The sequence below is a fragment of the Indicator indicator genome, chromosome 9 (genome assembly GCF_027791375.1).
Source record: "Indicator indicator isolate 239-I01 chromosome 9, UM_Iind_1.1, whole genome shotgun sequence".
NCBI classification, from domain to species: domain Eukaryota; kingdom Metazoa; phylum Chordata; class Aves; order Piciformes; family Indicatoridae; genus Indicator; species Indicator indicator.
In genome coordinates, this window is record NC_072018.1 from 19,110,179 (window position 1) to 19,123,142 (window position 12,964).

A 12,964-nucleotide genomic window follows, 5' to 3' on the forward strand; every position below is an offset into this window, starting at 1 on the left:
CCAAAAAAATGACAGAAATCACCAACAGTATAATGGATTTTCAAATTCATCAATTGCTTTAAATTTCTGGGAGCCATGTTTCTCAGTATTTGCCTTGCAAGTAAATATCTGTCTATTCTTAACACTGAATCAGATTCCCAAATGATGTGGTGTTGAGTCACTAAGTAATTACAATGCTGTCTAATATCACCATCTGTATGATTAAGACACCCCAAAAATCTTTTCTCTTTATTTGAGGTGCATTCATCTCAATTAACTTTTTTCATTTTAAACCACAGACAACTCTCAGTCTGAGCTAGTCATCTCCACTTCCATTTACAGCCAGCACTGAGAAAGATGCTGTTTAGAAGGACTTGTATCACTGAAAGTGCCTTCTCTTATATGCCTACATTTGGCACCTGGTCTCATTTTTTGGAAAATTCAAAGTTCTTTAATTTAAACATAGAAAAACTTTATTTGATTATATATGCTATTTTAACCATGTTAGCCACATAAAGTTGAGTTTTCTGGGAAAAAAGGTGTGGCTAATCATGAACATTTTCATCAAATAATAAATTACTACTGGTTTCCTTTAAATGTCAAGCCTGTTGTCAACAGGCTTGAAATGTAATTTTCAGAATTCTGACAGTCCTAGGATTGATATTAGTAGTGTGCAGAGACCCAAAATTAATTTGGCTGGACAGCAGAGAAAAATGACTTTTAGATAGAATCTTGAATTGTAATTTTTATTCCTCCCACTCTCCTGGGAAAAACAAATAAGATCATAGAATGGTAGAAGTTGGAAGGGACCTCTGGAGATCATCTAGTCCAACCTCACTGATATGCACATATCAAGTTGCACAGGAACGTGTCCAGGTGGGTTTTTTAAGTCTCCAGATAAGAAGACTTCACAACTTCTCTGAGCAGCCTGTTTCAATGCAATGGCACTCTGACAGTAAAGAAATTTGTCCTTAAGTTCAAGTGAAACCTCCTGTGTTCTGATTTGTACCTGTTGCCCCTTGTCTTATCATTGGCCACCACTGAAAAGAGTCCAGCCCCATCTTCATTACCTCCAGCCTTTACATATTTATATGCATTTATAAGATCCCCTCTCAGCCTTCTCTTTTCCTGGCTAAAGAACCCCAGGTTTCTGATCTCTTAGTGAAGTCTGGAATTAGAAAAATGTACAACTAAGTGTTAATGCCTATTAGTTTGGTTTAGAAATAAGCAACAAGCAGATAACCAAATATCTAAAAAAAAAAATAACCTTGAAACCATAAAACAACATTTTACCAAGTCTTGGTCCACTTTGTAACAAACATTTTTGCTCAGTGCTAAATTAAGAAATATGCCTTGGCAAGGAGCAGGCCGTAAGATATGTTATCAGGCTGTAATATGCAATAGGCATATCTAGCCACCAGGAACAACACCCTCTTAAGAAACACAGAAAAACACATTTTTGTTTTGGAAAGGCTCACCTCTGACTGATCTTTTCTGAAACACAAAGCCTTGGCAAAAGGACTGGCTAAATTCTTTGTTGATGGTAATGAAACCATGGGGTATTTTGTGCTGCCTTTATAGAATCTACTTTGTTAAAGTGAATTACATCCAGGACACTCCAGCAGGTAACCAAATTCAAAGCTTCAAAAGTAGAAAATGATGGCAAAACCAGGCTTTTGCACATTGGCTTGAATTTCAGACTTCATAAAACCTACTGTTCTGAAAGAGGTGGATCATCTTAACTACATTTTGAAGCCAGATGATGACAGATTAGCTGAGCTTCCGGTGAAGTCCTATAAACACTTTGTCAGTTCACAGCACAGCTACTGTGATCAATTAGGTTAATTAAACCTATATGGCATGCAGGCTTCATGTGCAATTACTAGTATGGATAGAAGGGAGTCTAATGTGTTACAGTATGATTTTAACTGCAATGGGTACAACTACAAAGACTTCAGAATGTAGGTCTTGAATTCAGAGAATGATGAGAAGTCAAAAAACTTGAATTTACACATGCTCTCAACAACACTGGAATTTGCAGGCTGATTGAAGCTGGAAGGCACCTCTAGAGGTAGTCTAGTAAAACCTTATGCTCAAAGCAGGATCACCTAGAGCAGGTTGCTCGGGGATGTGTCTACTTGGGTTTGGAATATCTCCAAGGATGGAGACTCCACAGCTGCTCTCGGCAGCCTTCACAGTGAATTTTTTTTTCATTTTAAGTCTAAATTTTTTTAGTCTAAATTCCTGTATTTCAGTATGTGCCCACTGTCTCCTGTCCTTTCACAAAGAATCACTGAAAAAGGTCTGGCTCTGTCTTCTTCGCTTCTACCTAATTAAGTATTTATATGTCTTGATAAAGTTGCACTGAGGCTTCTTTTGTCCTGGCTCAACTGTTTTCTCTCCTCATATGAGAGATTGTAGAATCATAGAATCACAACATGGTTTGGGCTAGGAGTGATTTCAACACCATCTAGTTCCAACCCCCACTGCCATGGGCAGGGACACCTCCTATTAGAGGTGCTCCAGTTCCCTAAACATAGTGGCATGTCACGGGACTTGCTTCACTTATGTCCCTGTCTCTCTTGTACTGGGAAGCCAGCAGTGAAACCAGCACTCCAGTGCTGGTTTGTGGAAGGAGCACCTCCCTTGATATGCTGGCAACATTCTGCCTAATGCAGCCCAGGGTGCTGTTGGCCTTCTTTGCCACAAGGGCACATTGCTGGCACATGGTCAGCTTGGTGTCCACCAGGACACCCAAGCTCTTTTCTGAAAAGCCCCCTTTTCAGATGCTTCCCTGTGGAAAGACCCTATGTGACACATGACAACAGGGTCCAACACAGGTTGAAAACCTAAATATAAGCCATCCTGAGGACAGTATCATGCCATACTAACTAGACATAAATGAAAATAAGTGAATGGGGGCATGGATAAGAGAGGGTATCATGCTGCAGATTTTTCTAGTCAACTCCATCTGTTGACATAAACACAGCCACAACACAACAAGATCAATATTTGTCAGGCAATAACAGATGGCAAAAAACTTTCTAATCCTCACTGAAAAATATATATAAGACAAAAGAAAATGGAAAGTCACCAGCATAAGAATTAGGCCAAAAGCAAAATGCTGGGCCAGGTATCTCCTAACTTGTGGAAACTTCAGATGCAGAAGTGAGTGACATGAAGTGAATAACCTGTCACCAATATCAAGACTTAAAGCCAGCTGCTCAAGGATTTGAAGAAAAGGATTTCATAGACAGAGCCAAGTTTATAGTGCATCAAATGGACAATTCCTCTGAACGTGGAGGAAATCAGGTTCCACAATCCAGAATTTTTTGCAAACATAAAGTTTAAAAGTGAGGTTAAAAGCAAGCCTGTGTGGACAGAGGTTTGCAATTATAGGGTCTGCAATGATTCCACATACTCAGTGAGAGTAAGATAGACCTAGCAAGAAGAAAGCATTTTCCTTCATGTCGGGATAAGGATTGTTGACATTTTATTTTGACCTTGGTAAGATATATGAAAGATGAAGTTACAAATGTTAGAGATTAATTTGTTTCTCCTGGTCTGAGGTTCAGTTTTCACATTTCTTACATTGAAAGTATCTATTACTAATTTATTATCACTTACATTGCTCATTTATGACAATTATAATTGTTTACTTTAATGCTGCAGTGCTGAGTCCATTCTCACAGCCTAGGACCCTACTGCCTCAAGTAGAAGAGAAATATTAAACAAAATAAAACCTTTTTCCTGACTGTAAAAAGTCCTTCTGGCTGCACCATTTCGTAAAACATTCATGGTCACCATGCTACCTACAACAAGCAGGTGTAACCTGCACTGCAAATCCATTCCAGCTGGTCAGCATGGAAGACAGAACAAAGTTTAAAGTAACAAATTATCTTGTGACCACTCCTGGCATGGGAAGATGGACCATTTTTGCAGAAACACAGCATACAGTTGCTGATGTTAGAACTTAATGTTGTTTATACATGCATTTTAGATCTAGTTGCTCAATTTGTTTGTATGGGTACAGTAACAACTTTGGCAAACACGAAGTGAAAATACAAGTAGGTGCTCAGTATATTTAGCATTTATATCTAATCATAAAAAATAAATAAAAAATCTATGATGTTAGAAAATAATACAGAGACAAAATGTTAATGTAGTCTACTCCACATGCCAAATACTTGTGTGGGTATATGCATAAAGAATGTAGGTACTTAGAGACAGACACTAAGATCCTGTAATGCAATATTTTTCTGTTATACACACTCCAGACTTCCTAACAGCTGCATATTTTAATATACATAAACCCATACTTGAAAAATAATAAAATGTATTAGTTTTCCACATTAGGCATTTATGACCTAATTTAGGAGAGTATTACATCTTTATAACTTTTAAAAGACCCATTTTGATAAAACATCCCCATAAACAGACTGAGAAAATGAGGGTAACAAGCATCTGTTGCTGCGTTGTTTTCTTAATGGGTCAATAAAATAATAACACATTTTTATAACTTTTCACAACAATATAAAGTATTAAAATTTAAACTGATATTGAAAAATGTTCTCATGGTCCATTTTATTTTATTTTTCCACTATGTAAATTTACAGTATTTACCAGATTAGTATTAATATATCTTAATTATGTTGACACAATGGAAATTTGCCAGAGACATTCAAAGAATGGAAATAACTTGTTATTTCCACTACTCGAATTAAGGTGGTTGGTTTAGCCCATTTTATTCACAATATAATAGTAATATGAATATTTATAAGAATATACAGAGATACTGTATATAGAAATAATGATCAACATTTTCTGAGTGTTGAAGAAAATGGTTATTCCGTTAACTTTTAAGAGCAATGCTGATCTTTTTTGAATATATCTGTTCCAATAATGAATTTCAAAATTTTATTTGTAAAGGCAAATGTCATATAATCAATAGCCTCTTCCCAAGAACTTTTTACATAGCTGGATGTTTATTTTTTTAGGAGAAAAAAAAAATCAGACTAGTTGTGTAACACAATGCTAATGAACAGGTATAGAAAATTATAACTCTGAAGTGAAATTGCTATATTTAGAAAGGCAAATTACCAACATTTTTGCAAATTATTTCCTTTGAAACTGCATCTGAACATCATAGTTCAAATTAAGTAAGCATTCAAAGTGGATTTTCACATTTGCAGTTTACTGAAGCACCATCGAAGTATGAATCATAGCTCTTATGGACAGAAAGGACCGTCTAGTCTAACTTTGCTGCATAACATAACTCACAGAATTTTCTGGAACTGGCTCTCCAGATGCAATAGCTGTGGTTGAATTTCAGCATGGCTTCTGCAGAAACATCTCATCTTGATTTTAAAATTTCCAGTCATAGACAATCTGTCACAATCATTGGTTAATTTTTTTCAGCACTTAGTTAAGTTGTTAAAAATTTATATGCCTTATTTCTAGTCTGAATTTGTGTAGCTTAAATGTCAAGCTACATACTAGGAAAAGGATTATTCTCCCCTAACCTAGAGCTCTGCAATGTCAGTATCTACACGCATCAACCTGTCAAGGCAGAGAAAAAGATACTTCCACAGTATGGTTCATTTGACCCCTCTTAAATATCTGCCTTATGAAGAGATAAACTCCAGTCCAGAAATGCTTATTTCTCTCAACTGACTGTAAATGAAACCTAGTCATCATGCTCAGACACAGATGTTTGTATCTTGCCAGAGGATGCTCACACTGACCATCCTTGTAACTTTGAATGCTAGAATTGAAAAACTCTAAATCATGACATTTTTCTTCTTTAGCAGGTCCTTAAAGAATTAATGTGCATAACTTTTTCAGTTTGATAAACTCCACAGATAAAGCACTGTGTGTATCTCCATGTCAGGGATTTTAAAGTATTTTGCAATTTCTCCTAGATCTTTGAGTCCTCTCCAGTTGTTGAAGTTTTGCCTAAAACTCAAACACAAAAACTGGAATTTAGCTGTGTTTACCCTGGCAGAGCAGAAAACTCTTCCATTTCTTATTCCATTGCCTGCATACCCAAGAACTGCATCACCCACTGCAGCTGGTGTGCTGTGTTGGACCCACCAGACTCACCTGATATCTCAGGACCTGAGGATACTCTTTCAAAATCACTACTTTGCAAGATGCAGAGCCAGAGCATGTAAATGTTGTCCATTTTCCTAATTCACATATTAAATACTTAACATTTGTCTCCTCTGGAATAAAAATAGTTTGCTTATGCTTCATTTATCAAATTGGTAGCTCTCTCTGTCACTAACTTGTCCTCTTCATTACTTTGCAACCCCAAATTAACTATTTTTTCCCAAAAAAATATTTGACAAGAAAACTAGACCCTAAATAAACTATGTTTGGAGAATTTGAAAGTTTGAGTTTGTAACATAAGCTTTCCAAACCTGCAACACTCAGTATGAATGGAGAGCTCCAACCACTTGGCCTATATCTATATCTATATCTATATCTATATCTATATCTATATCTATATCTATATCTATATCTATATCTACATCTACATCTACATCTACATCTATATTACAAAATACAGCAGCATCAGCGTGTTCTCAGACTAACCAGCAAAGCCTTATAGCTTTTACATTACACTGTACTTAACTCCATATTTCTTCTGCCCCAACAAGGTGCCCAAAGGTCTTAAACTAGAATATTATTCTATGTGTCTGGTGTCTGATTCAGTTCAAAGTATCTACAATGATGTTGGTGCTTTCCTACCAGAATCACATCTTCATATGAAACAGAGGATATGTGCTGAATACATTTGACATGTGGCTTAAAAACACAATGGTGTTTCCAGGTGCAAGGTTTCCCAGCGCAGTGTTGGCAAACTAAACAGATGAACATATCCAATCCAGGATGTGTTCCTCTGAGAGAAGTTTCTCTGTCTTGATATTACAGTGTCAGTCTCAGTTATAATGGTAAAAGTCAGAATTTCCCAATATCTAGTACTGTTCTTGGAGTGTATGTCAATAAGCAGTAAAGCCAAAAGGTTATTGCTGACTACAGGCAACTGAGTACTGCCGTATCAGTTTAAAGTGAAATATAACTTTTTCAGAAAAAGACATTATTGGAAACCTTGTACCCACCACTTCTTAAAAACAAAGTTTATGGGAATTTATTCTTTCCTTCTTTCCACAAAAAAACCAAACAAACACAACCACCAACCCCCCCTGATTCCTTCAGAACCTAAAGGAAATGGTGCTCTGATGAACTGGGAAGTGTGTAATAAATTAGGGGAAGCAAATACTACTATGCATTGTAATCTTTGCTCACAGAATTGGCAGTAAGTGTTTCGTACCATATAATACAACTGATAAAGATTTTTGGCTGAATAACTCAGGGCTAGTTCGCTTTTCATGCCCCTCAGAGCTTTTGTGTCAAGCTGCCAGTTCAGGCTGAACATGGAAAAAATGGAATTTATCACCTTCCAAATCTTTCATCTCCTCCATCAAGAATTTCATGACCAATACCATCACCACCACCAAGGTGTGTAACAAAGGTGTCCTATTTTACACTGTATGCTACCCATGTTCACAGTTGGATTGAACCTATATTTTATCTTTTTCTTTCCAGTAACAACCTCAGTAGTGTGTAATTGCTTTCCTGGTCCTTTGTCCAGATTCTCATCTTTTCATTGAGGAAGTTAGAGAAATATGAATCTAATTTTGAAAAAAAATATTTTCTTGTTTGTGTCAGGTCATAAGGCTCTCACCAAGCTCATTTGTCCTGCCCACCACTTTGAGTATTGCTCTCACCTGCATATTCATTTTCCTACATGATGTATTCCTCTCCTGCGCAGCAGTACATCTACCATCTACCATGTCAGATTCCAACCTGGATCCATGCATTTGCCACCATTTGCTGTGCACACACCAAACATTCAAGCCAGCACATCTTCTGCATTATCTTTTTGGCAGGTACAAGCAAAGAGCAGATTAACTTCATCATCCACTGTCCCTTAATTCTTAAAACTCCTCTATGATATGACTCTTACAGAAAAAATCTCATACTAATTGGATAATTTATACCCTGAGGCCACTTCCTCACAAGCTAAACAACACTATCTCCCTTTTCTTCTCCTGATTATCTTATCAAATCTTGTCATTTGTCATATATACATATGTATGTATAAAAATCTGTTGAGCCACTATTAACTTCTGTTCTGCATTGTGTATTACAAATAATATAAAAACACAGAGGAACTCTGGAGCTTTATTAATGTTCTTACATTGAAAAGCATTAGTAATAAGATTTTTTTTCCTTTTAAAAAGTTAAATGATAATTTCCTTCTGTTATGGGAGTAGAGACTCCAGAAAAAGTCCCACTTTCAGGAAATACTATCATGCACTTTTAGAAAGACACACAAGAAAGTACTCTTACATATTTCATGCTAAGCATTCCAAATGTCTAGTCAGTTTTGATAATTTGGAGCTACTTATAAAATTATGTATTAAAATGAATACTCCATGATCACATGAATGGCTTTCAAGGTGTTCTAAAGTGCTGCAATTAATAGCTTCTTAGCAATTTGTTGGGCTATCCAGTTCCTCTTTTTGTATCTATCTATTGCCTAAGTTTTATTGTAGTAAATTCTGGACAAAGATGGACCTCATCTACCCAGTAAGCTGTTAAATCCCAAGCTTCCTGAAGTGGCACCAAGCATATACCTTTCTCCTGTACCATATGCTGCTTCTTAAAAAACAAAATGTACAATAGTGAGATTGTTTAACTTTCTTGTTAACGGATGCAGAAGGAGCTGTATGCTTTCTCTCAGAAGCACCTAATCTACACTCTGAATCTGCACTATATCTTCTGATGGTATTTTAAGTAGTGTATCTAAACACCAATTAGAACTGCAGACTTTTTGATGGTAAATATTAATAATTTGTCCTCCTTGTGAGAAAAAAAAATACCCAAACCCTTCACCACCACCAAAATTAACCTAATACAATTAATATGTCTCCCTTCAAGGCCATTTGCATTGCAATAATGCTTGCCTCCAGCAGTTTTATCAGCTTCTGCAGTAAAACCAACACATGTAGATCTCTAGAGAGCCTTATTTCTTTTCCTGTTGTCTCAGCTCTTTACCATCAAAAATGACAATCCTGTCAGCACATCACCACATTTAAAGACTAACGTGTGCCAGTACTCAGACTGAAATGTTGCATTAGCACAATTTCTCCAGGCTGCAGAACAGCCTCTTCCTCACCTACCTAAACTGCCAATGTCAGCAATCCTATGCAAACATTTATTAACATGACTTTTTCTTATTTATATTTTTATTATTGTTCTCCTAGCATTATGGAAATTTATATGAACTTAGAGGCATATCTTTTTTAAGCACAGCTCTTAGCCATGGAATTCATTCCAAACTGGAAAAAGAGAACAGAAAGTTTTTTACCCACTCAGGTATATTTTGGATTCCACAGTCATTCAGTGATTGAAGCCTGAAGACAACCAGCTATTTGACAAATCTTCTCAGGGCTTGGCAGAATAGCCAGCATCTTTATGAAAGACTAATACATTAAATTTTTATATGTGTGCATATTAACTAACATATATACCTACAGAGCCACAGAATAGTATCTCACCAAGGAAAAATCCTCTCTCCTGTAACTAAGTGATATTGAGAAAAAAAAAAATTCTACCAATAAATAACTAAAGAACTTAATCATTGAGAAGGGAACTGAATTTTCCAAGGTATTGCAATGAGGAGTAAGAAGCTCTTGGTTTAAAAGCAAACAACCGCCATTCTAATTGTGAAATATTGTCACTGTGGAATAGTAGATACAAGGGATGCACTTGAAAACAATGGCTGAAGCATAATCACAAAGTGAACATCAGAATCACAAATACACATATGGTACTACACAGTGCTAAAAACATGACTTCTACCTCATTAACCTTTTTTCCTAGAGTCTGATACTGCTTTCAAGAATTTCCCTTAATTTCATTTTTTTTCTCTAGTTCTGCTAAGAATACAATATTGACCCACTGCTGTATTCTATTTAAGTTTAAACTCTTTAAGTATCTCCCAAAAATTTCCATTAAGGCAAATATTACAGGGCCAGAAAAAGGATCAAATCCTCATTTCATCCCATTTTATGCTTATTGCTGGTACTTTTAAAGGACCCTTTTCTTATTCTGTCACTTACCTTTAGAGTATACACAGATACATAATTTGCACTTCCACAGCTGACCAGTTTCCATGTTTATTTTCAGAAATAGAACACACAAAAAATAACTGAATCTCAAATTTCAGTCCACCTCCTGCTTAAACTATTCTCTCTCTCCACTAAATGTATTTTTGAAATATTCCATCTTCCATTCCAGCAGCAGAAATGCCAGCATTTTGTTTTCTCCATCAAATCTGTTACTGCTGCCTGTAAGGTCACCACCACTGACAAAAGAACTACTGTAAATTAAATGTCCAGAGAAACCAAGAACCAGGAAGAATAACTCTATTCTCCATCTTTGTTTATATTTTTGAAAATCCTTTCCTCCTACAAGCATCCTTCTCCATCTTTTTTTTTCTTATGTGCAATAAATTTTAAAGTTGACATAAAGCAAAACATATCTTAGTAATAATACTGAAAGCCTCAATTTAGCACATGCTTTTATCAGACTGAAGGTATAGTTTAAAAATTAAGCAGATGATTGCTTTGCTGAACTGAGGTTTACACGTCCTTGAAGTTCGTCAGAAAGCTGGAATAATGCAAAACCTCAAGGAAGGGAAGAAACATAGAAACCCCAAACTGAAATTTATAAAATGTGTTCAGTTGCCTCAAGCCTGGTGTTTTCGTCTGATTCTGCTTGAGAAGTATTTGCAAGCACTACCAAGCCTGCAGTCAGGCTTCCTGAAATGGGTCTAGTTTGGAAAAAAGGTGAATCTTGGTGTTGATGAGGTTTTCTATCAACCATATACCAGTGTTGCCTGGAGGGTTATCAAGGGGATAAGAGGAGAACAAGTATCATTGCCACAGGGGAGAGAGAGGACAGAGGACACAAAGCAGAGGAAATCAAGCATCATTTGCACCACTGCTCAATAAACAACTTTCATTGCTGTTAGTGCTATCAAAGATATAAAAGAGAACTGACAACTCACTGTATGCAGCATGATAAACGGACAGAAAGAAATCACAAAATCCTGGTGTATACTTCAGAAACTTTTTGGCTCTTTCTGGATGCAATGCCTAGCTCAAGGGGTGCCCAACTAGGAGCATTATCACATGGCTTCATGAACAAGAGAGCAGGCAATGAGAATAGAAAATAATAGATCGTAAGAGTTATAAAAACATATTTCCACTTGCGTTTGACTGTTCCTTCTCAGATTTATGCTGTTACTCTAGAGATTTTCCAAGCCAGTGATACCAGAGATGTCCACAGGTTTAGCTTCTATCAAAGCTCAATACAATAGGACAAGCTTGTCAAGTGTTAGTGATAGAATCTAAAATGGAGATCCTTTTGATGAGAAATTGTTCCATGCAATTTTCTTCAACCATACATTAATCCCCAACCCAAACAGTTATATTAAATGATCCTAAAGTTCTCATAATGCTTCATCTAGACAGCTCACGTTTGGTGCTACAAAGCTGTGCAGCATGGCTATAGACTTATACAACTGCTGCATTTCACATCTGAGCTGCCTCAGTCCCTGCCATAGGTGAACTGGCAAACACGAGCAGTTTTTATAAAGCACTTTTAAATCTTTCAGGGAGAAAAATATGAATGCTCATTTTCAAGAGAAATATGAAGGAACTGTACAACTACAACAACTCATCTTGCATTGTACAATGGTATAAGTAGATGATACTGTCCAAAATCTAACAGACACAAAAACATGAAACCTGCAGGACGCTGCACTTATTGCTCTATATAATGACAAATAAGAACCCCCCCACTTCGTTCTTAAGATTCTTCTGTTATCGAGTTTCTATTTATGAACTGTTGTACCAGAATGTACATCCTACATGGATGCAATGTCACTATCTTTACAAGAATTAGTGTAAATTATTGAAAATGAGCATGTTTGTGTATCTTCTATTTGTATAATATCTTCCAACACTCAATAAAGGCACCTTCCTTTCCTGGTACCTGTTGTAGAACTATACTTGGTCACCTTATCCTTGAAATCCATATTTATTTATTAAATGTTAGATTGCCTTGAGCAAAGTACCAGGAGTCAGATTCTCATTTATATTAAGTTCTTTTAAGCCTCTCAGGAGGTATACAAGAACATAGACTTCATGTAAAAAGTAACATATTCTTACCTTTGGATCCTTTTACGTCAGTACTATTGTGTGTAAAATATCTCTACAATGTGCTTGAATTTAGACATACAGTCAGAAAAAAAATAATTACTTAAGTCTTACACGATTAGGAGTTGCTTTGCTTATATGAGAGATTCAGCTGGTTGCAAACTTCATAGCTCACTTATCTTCTCACTAACACAGCTAGTAAAATTATTTGCTAAATCCAACAGTTTTTAGATATTAGATATGAAAAGTAATAAAATCTTACACTTCAAGCTCCTATGTTTAGCAAGACAGACGTTTTGTATAGTACTTCCAGTGTAACATGCTTGAAGAGGCAGTGACACAATGGAGTAGTGACCCTCCATGCAGTGGTGCAAACCGCATTAGCAGAGTCATTTCATGCTGGTATCTCCTACCTCAACAGAACCACATCTATACTGCCTGAAAGCCTTGCATGCTGCTTGCAACAATTCATGTACTGTGTTGTGTAGTAAGACACTGATGTATGTGCAATTTAAGAATTTTAAATGTCCCCACAGGATATCAAATACTGTCCAGACCGTTTGTAAATACTTTCCCAGTGCTCTGCAGAAAATGAGCCTGTTCTTTGCAAATCTACTTAAATGACATTTTTGTCTTATCTAAAAATCTATGTTCCTGTTTAATAAAATCATCTGGGCAACTTACTGTTT